The sequence below is a fragment of the Rousettus aegyptiacus genome, unplaced genomic scaffold, assembly GCF_014176215.1.
Source record: "Rousettus aegyptiacus isolate mRouAeg1 unplaced genomic scaffold, mRouAeg1.p scaffold_m13_p_3, whole genome shotgun sequence".
In the NCBI taxonomy this organism is placed as follows: Eukaryota; Metazoa; Chordata; class Mammalia; order Chiroptera; family Pteropodidae; genus Rousettus; species Rousettus aegyptiacus.
The window spans coordinates 117,166,066-117,180,794 of NW_023416306.1; the positions used below are offsets into that span (position 1 = coordinate 117,166,066).

Here is a 14,729-nt window from a genome sequence, read left to right on the forward strand (position 1 = left end):
TTACATTTCACTGTGAGCGATGGAAAATTCCTGTTAGATCATCCAGTGCACGCCTCCAGCCTCGTACAGTGAGTACGGTTCTGGATCTTCTCAGAATGGATCCTGAGGCTCTACCTCCCACGTCCTCCCCAGGTCCTCGGTTTCCTAGGCTACAACCTGGGCTCCTGAATTTCTATATGGGAGGGCCTTAGGGGTGATATTCTGGGTGGGGTGGGGATGGGTTCTATATACATATGTAAGATTGAGAACTCTTCAATCATTCAATAAAGAAGGGATAGGGAATCACAGAGATGGGAAAAAAGCTGATAAAGTGTCCCTTCACCTCATCCTGCACTATCTTAAACTTGTTTTGGAGGCAGAGCCTCTGAACTTGGGTGGAGGTAAAAGCTAACGGTGACTGCCCTTGGGTCCCTGAACTTGTTAGTTTCCTCAGGGTTTTCTGGGATGTAATACTTTAGTGGCTGAGCAGCAGCAGAAGCCTCTTGGTCTATAAATAATTTGGGAGCTTGGCGACGTATCACCTAATGTACACTGGGGGTGGGGCAGGGATGACTGGACCCCTCGGGCATCAGATTAAACCATGGTCTAGGCCTTGCAGTGTGATGGAGAGCGAAGGGCAAGACCCCTGCAAGTGTTTCAGTGCTCTTCCAGCAGCTCTTCAGCCTGAGGAGGATGGGGTGAGTGCAGGAGAGGAAAGAGCCTTGAGGCCAGCAGTGCCCCTGAGGCCTCTGGAACACCCCTGTCATCTCTGTGCTTTGTACAGCAAGGCCACCAATACTGAGACCAAGAGTCCCCTGAGGGCTGCACAGCAACACTAGTCGAGATGTCACCACTGAAAAAATCGTGCACATCTGGTGCTAACTTGATTGTGTTACTTGAAGGTCAAAAAATGGATGACAAACTATTTGGAAAAACACTCAATATACAGTTGACCCTTGACAACGCAGGGGTTAGGGGTGCTAATATCACCAACTACCTGTTGAAAATCCACATATACCTTTTGACTCTACAGTTGCATCTGTGGATGCAACCAACTGTGAAAACAGTATTTTTGATCTGCAGTTGGAAATTGGCAGTTGGGTATGCGAAAATAATGTTTTTGATCTGTGGTTGGTTGAATCCACAGATATGAAACATGCAGATATGAAGGGCAAATTGTATTTATTGGAAAGAAAATCTGTGTATAAGAGGACTCAGAGTTTAAACCTGTGTTGTTCAAGGGTCAACTGTATGTCTCCCTGGGGCCTCCCTCAGACAAGGCATTACTTGTGCATTCTCAGGGCTACGTCAAGATGGGATTTACAGACATCTGAAAAAGTGACTTAGGAAAAGCCTGCTTCTTTCCTCTAGTCTCATGGCACTCAGCATCTGTACCACGTAACTGTCCTGCTGCTGCCTCTCCCATGTTCATGTCCACTTCCCGTTATCTGGGGAGATGGAAGCGTGGTATCTGGTGTTGGTCCTCAAGGTGCACATGAGCCTTGCACATGCTCAGGAAGTATCTGTTCATTAACTACTAAATGACATGGCCAGGCTAATAGCTGACAATTAGCAATAGCTAATCTTACCTGGGTCTTCAACTCCTAATATCCAGTGAGATCAGTGTAGGAAAGAACAGAGAAGAATCATGCTGGGATAAGGCCGTTCCTGGAGATGGAGTCCTATCCAAAGTAGAGTCTAAGTTAACCCTAGAAATTTATTTTGGGATTGGTCTCCCAGGTATTACCTTCTATCCAGTTTGCTGTCCTTGAGTGGGACAGGAGTTCCCAGCCTTAATGTCACTGGGCACCAGAAAGGTGCCTGTAGTACAGCCCAGCTACAAAATAACTGGTTAGGCCACCCACACACAGTCACGAGGAAGGAAAATATTGGCTCTGCTTCCAGGAAGGTCTTTAGCTGGGTCCTTGCCATTGAAAAGGGAATTAAAAGTTCAATACTGGAAAAGACTAATCATTACATCTGCTTAATTACATTGACATGAATCTCATAGCCAAGTTCTTTTTAGGGAGTTGATGTTGGAAGACATTTCCATGTTCTTGGGCTCATGTGGAATAAGATTTAGGATGTTTTTAACTTCTGGAAATTATCAAATACCTTCCTATAGGCAGATTCTACATGTCTCTAGGGATTTCCTTTTTTTCCCTTATAGTTTTTCTGATGCTTTGACTGTCTTTCTAAAGTATTTTCTCACACCTGGCCAAAGTGCCACAAGGTATTCTCTGGGCTTCAGGACCTTGGATCAATGGATAATTATTAACACAGGAATGGAGACCTGCGTTATCACTTGTCACAGCTCAGGTTCCTCTGGAAGTGGACTCTGGGATGGAGGTTAGCATGCAAGATGTTTTTAAGGAGTGCGCTTGGAATCGATGCCTATGGGAAGGAGTGGAAGAAAGCTGTAATGGGCAGAGGGAGAAGCTGAGCTGTGATGCAGGCCTACCATCAACCCGGCTGAACCATGGGGAGCTTTGTAGCTCAAATGGTCCTTCAGGGTTGTTTCAAGCTGAGCCAGGACTTTTACAGCCCTGCCTCAAGCAGTTACTGGATATAGACCACTGCTGATGGCACTCCCCGGAGGATTGAGTGGGACATTAGATACCATTGCATGACTCTCAACAGAAACTCAAAATAATAACTACCATTTCTTAAGAGCCTGCCATGTGCAAAGCATTCTACAGCCATACAAGCATTATCTCTAATGCTAACAAGTCCATAAAAACATTTCTATTAACCTCATTTTACAAAAAAGGAAACTAAGGCTTGAGTTAAATGACGTCTAAGACCATATACCTAGTATGTGGGACTCAAACCCAGGATTGCTTTGCCCCAAAGTTCACACTCTTTCCATTATGCTAAACTAAAATCTTTTGATTTTTCTCATATGGTCCCTGCAGAAGCAACCCTACAGCTCCATCCTTCTATGCAGCCTTAGGTTGGACTTACAATCCTCTGACTATATAGCTAAATGTGTAGCTAAGCCTATTGCTTGAATTCCTTTCTGAATTCTTTGGATCTCTTCAACCTGAGCACTATTGGCCTGCTTCAAACAGAAAATCACTCCTGTTGGAAAAAAGTCCAGATGCTGGGCTTCTCCAGAGGGTACATAAAAGGGACATCCTTAAAACCTAACAGGAAACCAGTAACTTAGTAAAAAATATTTGAAGATGATCAATAAGAAATGAGCAGCATTTAAGGCCAGATTTCTTCTCACTTTTTTCCTTTAGACTTTTGGGCATCAGGCATTTCTAAATTTCTATATCCTGGAGATTAGAGATCATTTGATAACCAATTCCAACCTCCCCACATTGGAGAGCTGAAGCAGGAGCTAGGTGTAACATGAGAGGTCATATGTACTCTTTCTGTACCCCCAAAGGCTGTTATCAATCTTGTTTTTCCTTTGTACACTCCAGATAGTCCTAATCTTCAACATGGCATGTGTAGGCCAGAGGAAGTCATTGGCTCATGAAAAGAAAAGTTGCTGCCTCAGCAAAATGATACAACATTGACAAGTTTATTTGTCCCTGTGGGTCTGTCTCTTCAGGTAGAGTGTCTTGTATGTTGTTCTCCGGAGTGCTCTTTTCAATTCATCACATGCTTACTTAGAACAGCATGTGACATCAGCCCGTGTGAGCGGCACAGTCGACAGAATAGGCCCAGAGCAGCCTCCTCAGTGTATTCAAGTCCTCCCTGGACTTCAAGGAAGCATTCTTTATGCTACTCTACTGGCCCAGGGAGACATTAGAGATGAAGAGTGATGAGATGATCCTCTCAATTTTCCATTAACTAGAAGTGAACCTTACTTTTGGGTAGGAAAGAATCTCTAACAAATCACAGTGGGATGGCATATATCACAACAGAGGTATGTATAACGTACAGGGATAGTCTGATGGAATGAGACTATGAGAAAGAGCTCACAAGGGAAGTGATTTACAAATTGAGTCTTGAAGGATGCATAGAAGTTTGATGGCCTAAGGAGTGGGCGAACAGCAGAGGCAAGGACATGTGCAGAGCAGGGCACGTTCTAGGAATTTCAACTAACTGCCTGGTACAAAGAGGTCTGCTGTAGGAGATCAATATGGAGAGGCAAACAAGGGCCAGATGGTGTGAATGGCCGTGTATGGCATGCTGAAGACTTTATTTTGTAGGTGATGGCAAGGGACGACAAGATTTTAAGTGGGAATAAGACTTGAATAGATTTCGTGTTGTTGGAGGAGGAATGGAAGATGGTAAGGGAGGCCAGTTGGAAATCATTGTAACAGTCCAAGTGAGCTCTTATGGGCACTCAAACTAAGATAATGGCAATGAGGATAAAATGTTATGAATTAAAGAAATATTTAGGTGGCAGAATAAAGTGTTTAAATGACCAATTTGAAGTAGGATAAATAAGAAGTAGGAATGGGGGACAATCTCCACAATTTCAATTCAGTGAGAAGGCTGGGAGAATAGATTGAAAGCTATCTTTAAATTGAGAGTTACCACGATGACTTTGGTAAATGGGTCATTAATTCTTTTAAGGCTCTGACTAGTAAATTAATTAAGGAAATAATTACAGTTTCTTAGATCGGTCATTACACTGATTTATTTTTAGAGCACACTGTTTTGGCAAATCTAATCTTTTAAAAAACTGTTTGCTAGAATACATTTCTTTCTTGTTGGTACTACGGTTGAATTCAGTTATCAAAGCACAGAAATCATGCTTGTATAATTAGAGACATGTACAGAAGCCCTCCTCTGAGCTTCAATGGCATTCCAGGCATATCCTCCCTCTCAATTTGTTGGAATTATCGACTAGTTTTCAGTGGAGATAAGGTAGGTGGGACAGGGCCCTTGTCTTATTTCTTTTCTTATGCCTAATCCTTGAAACATAGTGGGTATTCAAGAAATGAATCTTGACTGAATAAAAGCTGTAAAAATAAAAGCAGGAAAGTATACCTCACAAATCCCATTCCAAGTGCCCTTTTCCCAGACTGGCTGGCATAACTGGAACCAATTGTGCCCCCAAAAAACTATGGAGATGCTCCTATAGACCCAGCAGCTGGGGCTCAGCACTAACTTTGAGTTGTGTGTATATTAGTGATCACTTTTATGCAGAGCAGAGTCAATTCCGGGCACAGGAAATACATCTAAAGATTTATCCCAACGGCGGGAACTTGGGGGGCAATATTTTTTCAACTCTAAGATCCTGACTCAAAAAATATATTGAGAGAATTGCTGGTGCTCATATTTATTGTCAAATCAGCCATGACAGCTGCAAATGTTTTCACTTTAAGTTAATCTCAAAAGCTTCATTTGTGTTTTCCCTAACTCAAGTATATTGTTAGAAAAAGCCTGGATTGCTGGTATAGGGTGTTTTATCTTTGGTCCTTCTGAGTTGAATTAAATATTTTACATTAATCATCTCTGTCATTAGGGGATTTGTCCATATGCTTTTTACAAATTACAGTTGCTAGGAATTTATAACTTAAGAATTTATGAAGGTCAAGAATATAGAATTCCAACTAATATCTGAAATGACAGCTTCAAAGACACGATTCGTTCAGATCTGCCTCCTCTTCTAGAGAAATCTAGTATAACGGCTACTGCTGTGATGTAGACATTTCCAAATGCAGCAACACTGAAACTCATTACCAGCTTTAACAACTTACTTTTCAAAGTCTATGGGGCTTTGACAACCTAAATTTAGGTATGCTTAATGGAATGGCTTTGCTTTAGAAGACAGATTTTGTTAAGGGCTTTGTAACCCCTATTCTCCCCCAAATTTATTTAACCTTACTCATTTGGAACAATGGAAAGGGAGGTAAGGTACGGGAGGAGGCTAGGATTACTTAGTGAAGTCTTAATTTTAAAAATTTATAATGAAATAAAATTTGTGTTGCTTTCAATGGCAATAAATACGAAAGTCAAAATATAAATGAGTCATGAGTAATTAGGTATTCATAATCATAATACATAATACACTTTCATGAATAATGAAAGATAAGATAGAGAATACTTTACTATTTAAGGATTAATTAGACCCAGAACTTGAAGTTCTGGATATTTCATGATACTTTTTATTTACCTCTGTACTGGGTCAGTGTCCTCCTAAAATTCACGTCCACCTGGAAGATCAAAACATGACCTTGTTTGGAAACAAGGTGTTTGCAGATGTAATTAGTTAAGATGATGTCATCCTGGATTATGGTGGGCTCTAATTCCAGTCAACACTGACCATATAAGAAGGCCGAGTGGAGAAAGACACACACACACACAAAAAAGAAGAGCTATATGAAGATGGAGGCAGGGACTGGAGTGACATAGTCACAAGTCGAGGAATGCTGAGGGTTGCCAGTAACCACTGGAAACTAGGACAAGGCAAGGAAGGGTTCTTTAGAGCCTTCAGAGAGAGCATGGCCTGCTGAAACTTTGATTTCAAACTTCCAGAACTTGAGAAAATAAATTCTGTTGTTTCAAGCCACTCAGTTGATAATAACTTGTTGTAGCAGTCCTAGGAAATGACTGTACCTCTCTTTGAGAGCAAAAGTCCCTCTACGTATATGGCCGTCCTTTTGACATCGAATGTAGTCTGTGTTATTTAATGTTTTCCTATACAGAATGTCATCAAATAATGTCATTTCATTATAATGTTGATGAGAAAAAAAATTGATTCCTAGCCAGGACCACTGTCTCTGTGGAGTTTGCAGGTACTCCCTACATGGGTTTCTCTGGGTACTCTGGCTTCCTCCCACATTCTAAGATGTGCATGTGAGGTTAACTGGCATGTCTAAATTGCCCTAGTCTAAGTGAGTGTGGGTGAGTTTGAGGGTGCCCCGCAATGGAAGAGTGTCCTGTCCAGGGTTGGTTCCTGCCTTGCACCTTGAGCTGCTGGGATAGGTCATCCATGACCCTGAATCAAGAATTTATTTTCATCATTTTAAAAAGGAAATGTTACTTGGAAAAGATTTAAACATTGTTCAAAAGTCTTGCTTCTTTCAGGCTTACCTGGGCGCTATGGAGTCTGTCCCAAGCACGTATAGTTAAGGGTCAACCAGAGACCTGGACAAAATTTATGCATAGAATTTGGGGATCCCTTGTCTGCCTCTGTCCTTTTTGAAATTTCCTCCCTCACTTCCCAGCTGCTGTGATTGTCTCAAACTCTGACCTCTGTGGGTTTGATAGAAACTGTGGGCTTCTGTGAGTTTTAACTGCCTTATTTGACACCAAATGGGATGTACCCTCAAACTAAAAGCCATAAGAGAATGGGAAGCCCACCCAATACTATGTCCTTCTCATAAGAGTAGGCCTTCCTTCAGTTTCTACCTGCTTCTGAATCATGCTCCTGTGGTGTGAGATGGGTGTTTTTTATATTTTGTCATTTAGAGTTGTTAATGCTGTGAAGAGTTGGTTCAATAGGAAGTACCTGGCCATTATAGGAAGCAGAAACCTCCTTCACTAAAAATTTTGATGCCAGTTTTTTAAATAAAACGTTTTCCTGAACTCAAAGAACTAGATAAGAATATTAAAGATAAGCCAGTTTCATAGTCAGTTGTAAGCAGAGGGGAACTACTTTAAACGACCACTCAGGAAGTCTCAATATAGTTTTTTAAAAATATGAACCTGTGCTTACCTGTTACTTTTGCACATTAGTATGAATGAAGAGGGTACTGGAGCCTGAGCCCTTTGATGCTGCCATACTCCCATTCTGTGCCCACTGTGAGGACACCTGACACAAGAAATCACAGTCAACTGCATACACTCACAACCACAGGCATGCAACTGCAAACATACCGAAGGGTAGCACGGCCTTTGTGAAATTTCTCAGGGATATGGAGGAAGGGATACGCAGCATGGCAGAGCAAAACTTTCCCCCAAATTATTTTTGAAACACCTTCCCCAAAGCGTCACTTCCTCTGGCAGCTACCCAGATCTCTCCTCCTCTCTCAGGTCTCCCTCTTCCAGTCTCATCCAGCCCCCTGTTCTCATCCTGTCTGTTTCTCTCTCGTGCTCTCTTTATATGTATGTGTACACACGTGTGTGTGTGTGTGTGTGTGTGTGTTGCAGGCAAAGCTCTTGAATGCTTCAAATTTGCAACTCTATCCAGTTCTCCGCTCATTACAACAAATACAGAATAGTTGAGATATTCAACTGCAGGATTCTTTACCACACAGCGTGGTGTAGTATTTGTGTGTGTGTGTGAGAGTGTGCAGCATGATTATAAATACTTATAATTTAATAGTTTCCCCTGTCGCAGTTACATATTCAGATACATGTGAAAATAACAGGAAGGAAAGGGATGTGTCTCAGGACAGCTGAGTCGGAGCTAACTACGTGTCAGGCACTTTATTTACATGCATTATTTCTAATCCCCTTTGTTTTTCAGATGATGAACTTTGGGCTCAGAGCCACTGTTAATTTTCTTTCCACCCCAGCACACAGGCTTTGGGATATCTCTAAAATATTAATGTAAAATGCAACAGAAAGCATGAAAAGACATGTCTGAGAGTCTTGTGGGGAGAAGAGGAGAATAGAGGTTGGGTTGCCTTATGGTCAGGAGGGAAGATCTGAGGACTGGGGTGGTTGAGGAAAAAAGTTTAAAGCAAGAGTCCTGCCAGATGGGGCAGGTGGGCTCCAGGACAGAAGGGGGTCTCAGACTCAGCTTGTTCTCTTCTTTGCCCTCGCTCCCCACATAGTGGTCACATGGCCTCCTCTCTGTTCCTCAAACACTCTCAGCTCATTTTGAAAGACAGATAATGATGATTTAGTTAATTTATTTCCTAAAGCTAATCAAAGCATATATTTTGGAAGCCTCATGGTAATTTCAGTCTTTAAATCACTGGATGACACTATTTCAAACAATAAACTACTTCTCTTGGTTTACTTAGAAGCTAAAAAGCTTTTAAATTTCCAAACACCTTGTCAATTTCTCTTTCCAAAAGCAAAAAGAGCAAACCTTTCCCATATCCGTAGAAGTGACTGTTTTCAAAGTTATCATTTTAGTAGAATTTAATGAATACTGGTACTTAAGTTACTTCTGTTTCATTGTATAATAGCCTTTAAAATCTAAATTTCCTGGCACAAATGTCTTGAATGATTCATTTTAACAAACATTTGCACAGGGATGGATACTGGATATTTTACCTTGGATCTAATGGTATAAGGAATATTAGCCAGGAAATACATTATTGGCAGATTACAAAAAAAAAGTCATGCATGACTACAAAAATTTCTATTTGTACTGTGTTCCGAATTCCATATATTTAGAAGCTATGATCTCAATATCATGCTGATAACTTTGAGTTAGGCGAAAATTGACAGTTCAAACTGTCTTCCTGTAAGAGCTTAGGTATTGTCTTACAGGAAGCTTTACAAGAGAAAATCCATTTGAAATTTAAAATTTTCTTTCATTTTAAAAATGGTGATTTTTAGGATCCCTGTTTTTAAGGTGCTTCCAAGGAATAGCAAGGCATGAAAAACAAAAAGAAGCATGAACGACGAAGGAAGATGGAGAAGGAGGCAAGGGAACAAGAGAGTCGGATCACTGACAGAGTGACTCGGAAAGGCAGAGAGAGAACTGAGGAGAAACGTCACGACCAGGGGGAAAGCACAGCCGCACGTCGTGCCTGACACAGAGCACAGAGTATTGGAAAAGTTTTAAGTTTTGATCGATTTTCCTGCTACTGAGGCAGAGGCAGCTAGAACACATGAAAAGTAAGAGATAACTCAAACTTTACCACATTTCAAACACTCCTAGCACTAAAAATCTTTTACCTCAGCTGTTAGCAAAAGCTAAGAAGTGGCCAAGCTGACGGTTTTTAAATAGCTATCCTTGGGCTTAATTCTCCCATGGGTGGAGATGCCAGATATGAGGGGTGGGGAGGGAAGAAGAAAGAAAAGCTAATACTAAGGGCTAACTATGCATCAGGCACTGTGTTAAGCATTTCACATGTATTCTTCAATTTTCACAGCAACTTATAAAATGGGTACTATGATAATAGTTTTCTCATCCGTTAACTGAGTTTTCCCATCTGTTACATGAGTTTATTATAGTCATTTAACACAGAGAAGGTAGGCAACTTGCTTATTATCACACAGTTAAAGTGACTGAACTGGGAACCGGACGCAGGCAGTTTAACTATAGACTCTGAATACATAATCGCTGTGCCATATGGCATTTTCTAAAATAACCAAATACAACCAAGTTACCAGGATAAAAGAGTTGAAAGTATGCTGCCCTCTAACACCTGGCTGCTGCCTGTAAATTTGTGGTAGAAGTCCTGAGTCCTCTTCGGTGGTCACCTCTGACATCCATGATTATTTTTAGGTAAGGGGATAAAAAGCTACTTGAAGCTATCCTTTCTTCCAAATTCAAATACAAATAAGTTAAAGAATTAAAAATGTTTGAATTTTTGACATATTCACTTCATTCTATTAAAATTTCTACTGTATGTCAATTAGTTCCCGAGGAAAACATTTCAGCAATTTGGTGATTAAATCATGCAGCAATGATGAACCTAACTTCTAAAGCAGTTTCCCTGAAGAGGGTGTAATTTTTTTCAAAGTATGTATAAATACACACACACGCATACATACCAATACTCTCTATATACATAGAAGATATCTTCAAGCCAAGTTCCCACTTTTTCCAGGCTCCATTTATATGCAACCAGTTCTAAGAATTCTCGGAAAAGGCCCGACATTGTCCCCTCACTAACATCCCTCAGAGCAAGAGTCCTCATACATTTTTCAGGCATGACCCACTTTATGGGTTCAGACTCTGTAATGAGTCACATGCATTTCTTCCTAAGGACCTTCAAGGGTTGCAAATGGGATGAAGCAAAAATAACCAAAAATCTTAGGGTCGGCTACCTAATTTCTCTTTCTTATTTGTCATCTGTCCATAGATCATTAGGTTCAAATCAAATTTTTTTGTGTGAATAAAAATCCAGAATTTGGCTACCTCCTCTTGGGACACTTCTTTTTCAAGTCGTATAGGCCAAACGCAGCAGCAAGTTGGGTACAGGGCTCCACTGGTCAGTAGGCAAAACCACAGGGAAAGAACTCAATGAGGTTCACAGATGGGGCACCACAGGCACCTGAGCTTACCACTTCAGTGCCTGAGTGGATGACTCAGAAAGGAACGCCTTGCAAATCCCCCCATAAGGCTCCTGACAACGCCTGCAAGCTCCTTACTCCCTGCCTTCCGCTCAGCCTGTCCACTGTAGTCTACTCACTGTCCACATGAGTCCCTCTCCAGAATGGACTTTCCATCCCTCTTCTAAACAAGTCTTATGGCTCTCTTAACTTTTCATCCAGTGCGATAACTATTCATAAACATATTCTATTTCCTACTAGACTGTAAGCTCCCTTCAGGTAGGGCCCACAAACAATTCCCCTTTCTGGAACTCATGGAGCTTTGCTGATAGATGCTCAACACATACTGAGCACATACTGAATACTGAGACTGGAACCAGTTTCTAAAACCTGAGAAGTCATGGGCTGCTCAGAGGAAACCACAGGAGTAGATGGGTACTACATGAGCTTCGTAATGTTCACTCCTTGTACAAGGCTAGAGTTGTTGGATTATTCCACACATGCCAGTGATGTTTTCTGTAAGTCTGCTTTGTGTACTCACTAGTGTCCCAAAGGTGAAGCAGTCTGATTAGGCAATGACTGTTTAAACACACATTAATCATGCATTAGGAGTCCTAAGTTGAATAGCACAATACGCAGGAAAATACCTTGGACACAAGGCATCCATTACAGACATAAGTGATCTCTCATATCCTGCCGTGTACATATTTGGAGAGTAAGTGCACTCTAGAGAACTCTGCTTACTTGAAAAAAAAAAAGGATGAAAGAAGAAAAGAATACATTTGCATACTGCATGGAGACTCTATGGCTTGCGGGGTAGGGGCACTTGTCAGGCAGCCAGGGGTTCTGGAACTTGTCTTGGTCATCATGATGGGTGTGCTACTCAACACAAGTATGCCTCAATTTCTCTAACTGCTTCCTTCTTCCTCTTGGTCGGCAGGAAGGCTAGGAGGTTCTTATACTTCGGGTTCTGATTACAAATACAGGCCCACCACTCAGGGGGGCTCAACTCTCCCACATGAGGGCCCAGCAGTTGGTGCAGCCTCTAAAGGAGCCCATTCAGATCTCTGGTCTAGATGCCTGTGTGCTCAACATGCTTTTGCAGAATGAGGATGCTGGAGTGGGGAAAGCGGAGGGAAAACGTGACTAGTGAGGGACATGTGCTTCCTTTGATGAAATCCTAAATCCACTCCTATTCTCAGGAACAAAGGAAGCAGGTCCTAGTCTGGGGAGGTAATTGGCTCCATCCTTTAAAACATGCATTCACACAGATGAACACTCGTGCTTGAGCTATGCTAGGATGAAAGCTGATGACAGGTCCCTGGAGATGACAAACCTGTGCCCCCCTCTCAGCTGTCTCAGGCATGACTGGACACATACACACACACTCTCTCTCTCCCCTCTGGGCAAGGTCACATTAAGAGAGACATTAGCTGAGTCTCTTAACCTCAGTTTCACCCACAGCTCCTAACTGATGCAGGCAGAGGCCAAACACTCCCATTTGATAGATCTGAGTCCCCAGAGTGAGCCCAGCTTGGGACTTGGCATCCTGAGATGATAAAGGATCTTGAACAACAAGGCACAGCTGGGACATGCTTACCAGCAACAGCAATCTTAAGATTCTCAAATGGTTTTCTCCAGCTGACTTGCTCAGCTGTTTTAATAACCAGAGACAGAAACTGGGTATTTAACGGAATGAATGCTCCCCTCGCCATCTTTTTGGCACTTCGATCACGGGCAAAGTGACACTGACTTTCAACAATGGGATATATAATCTTCACTATAATGTCCTTCACATAAACAGAGGTTGATTAATCTTGATTTATTCCTTTTAAACAAGGTATGAGACCAGATAAAATTCAGGTGGGGTGTTCAGGAAATCTATAGAGGAAAATGCCTTCAAAACTGTTAGCATTATGATTATATGTATAAGAATGCATAAAGAAAAAGACTAGAAGGAAATAAGACCAAATAATATTAGTATATTAAGGTGCAGAGGTTAAGAGGGCTTTTCTCTAGTTTCTAAATGTTTGTGATGTGATTTTTTTTGTAATAAAAATATTTATAAATAAAATAATTCCTGGTGCTCTTAGACTTCGAGTATTAAACGGTTTGTGCTCCAAATAATTAAGCATAGGTTATTGAATTCTCCACACACCAGATGCCATAATGTGTGTAAAAGCACCTTAGACACACTAAGGTAGTATAAATATATTAGATATAATTGTTTCTCAATGCTTTTGAGAATTAGGCTGCCACATCAACAAGCTATTTAGAATGGCTCTTGTTTGTTGTGGTGAATGATATTCAGTATGGCTGAAGAGATAATTTACATGCCATCAACCAAAAAGATCCTTATACTGAAAAAGGGCTTGCTCATTATCTCTTTGAAAATAAAAGAACAATAACCCATGATAAATTCTATTTTAACCAGGCCTCTCTCCCATATTGGGTGGAAGGCTGAACTACTAATGGGAATATTCTTCTAGTGTGCATGCATGCGTGCTTCAGAGCTGCCATGTGTTCAAACTGCCATAGAGTGTCCCATCCAAGCTGGCCAAGTGGCTGTCCCAGGAGGAGTAAGATCAAACAACAATCTGCTCAGCATAGCAAGCAGCTTTCTCATGAGGTGGGAAAATCTGGAGCTGCCCCATACTGACTTTTTATCATGCCCCACATAAGCAAATGCTGCACTAAATATATATTCCAAATACATTGTATCAGGAAGCCAGAGAAACACTAGCATTTATGCTCAAGCTAATGCTCTATTATACGGATTATAGTCAACTGGAATAAAATGAATATTCTCTACCATAACTCAATTGTTCTTTATACAGTTTTTAATGAGATTCCGCCCAGTGCCACAGCAGTACTTATGTAATTACTCTATATAACTCTGCCAGCAAAGAGGGAATGAAATCTCCTTATCAGGGTATTGCAAACCAATAACACCTCAGCAGACTGTCTCTCTCAGTGCACTGCTGCATTTTGGAGAGTCTGGGAGCGCAGCCATCATGCAGAAGGAACGCTTGGGTGACTGAGGCTTCAGCACTGCAGAATAGCTTTCAGGGATGAAGACTGCACTTTTCTAAAATCTCTCAAGAAAACATTCTATGAAAAGAAAGGGAGCCTGCATCTTCTAAGCTGGGTCCTCTTTCGTCAGGATGGTCAAAGGGACGTTGTGTGGCCAGTGTGCCACCTTGCCCAGAGGCTACTGAAATCAGCTTTGTTGGAACTCTGGGACAATCCATCAGGGAAGGGGTGTGAGCAGAAGAGGGGGATGAAGTTGAAAAATAGTTTGTCTGCTTCCTTGAGGAAAACTGTAGGTCAGCAGAAAGCTGAATAAAGAGAAAAAGTGCTGCTGAAAAAGAGATTGAACCTGGTCTTGGGAAATTATCTAAATTAGGAAATGGGCCTATGACCCCTACGGCTGGGGAACTTTTTAAGGGCTGGACCTTGAAAAGTTCCACTGAGGCTTTCCTTTTCCATACTGGGTCTAAGCATGACTTTCTTCTCTACTTGCAGTTCTGCTTCAGACTGTGAGAGGTGGAAGCCCAGAGCAGACATGAGGGCCAGTATGAAATCCAAGACCGCAGCCCAAGGACTTGCCCACCAGGCCTGCCCAGTGAAGGAATTCAATCAAGAGACAAAGGAATTCA

General features: G+C 41.6%; 2 protein-coding genes across 7 annotated transcripts in view; one reads left to right on the plus strand and one right to left on the minus strand.

Moving 5' to 3' along the window:
* The window catches only part of WDR76 (WD repeat domain 76), a 117,515-nt gene extending 104,353 nt beyond the window's left edge, over positions 1-13,162 (plus strand). For all 3 annotated transcript variants that reach the window (XR_004949984.1, XR_004949983.1, XR_004949985.1), the window contains one exon: positions 9,422-13,162. The gene's annotated coding sequence lies outside the window, so the exon portion shown is untranslated. The remainder of the gene's footprint in view (positions 1-9,421) is intronic.
* FRMD5 (FERM domain containing 5) overlaps positions 1-14,729 on the minus strand; it is a 247,329-nt gene that overhangs the window by 51,151 nt on the left and 181,449 nt on the right. The gene's annotated exons all lie outside the window — the stretch shown is intronic.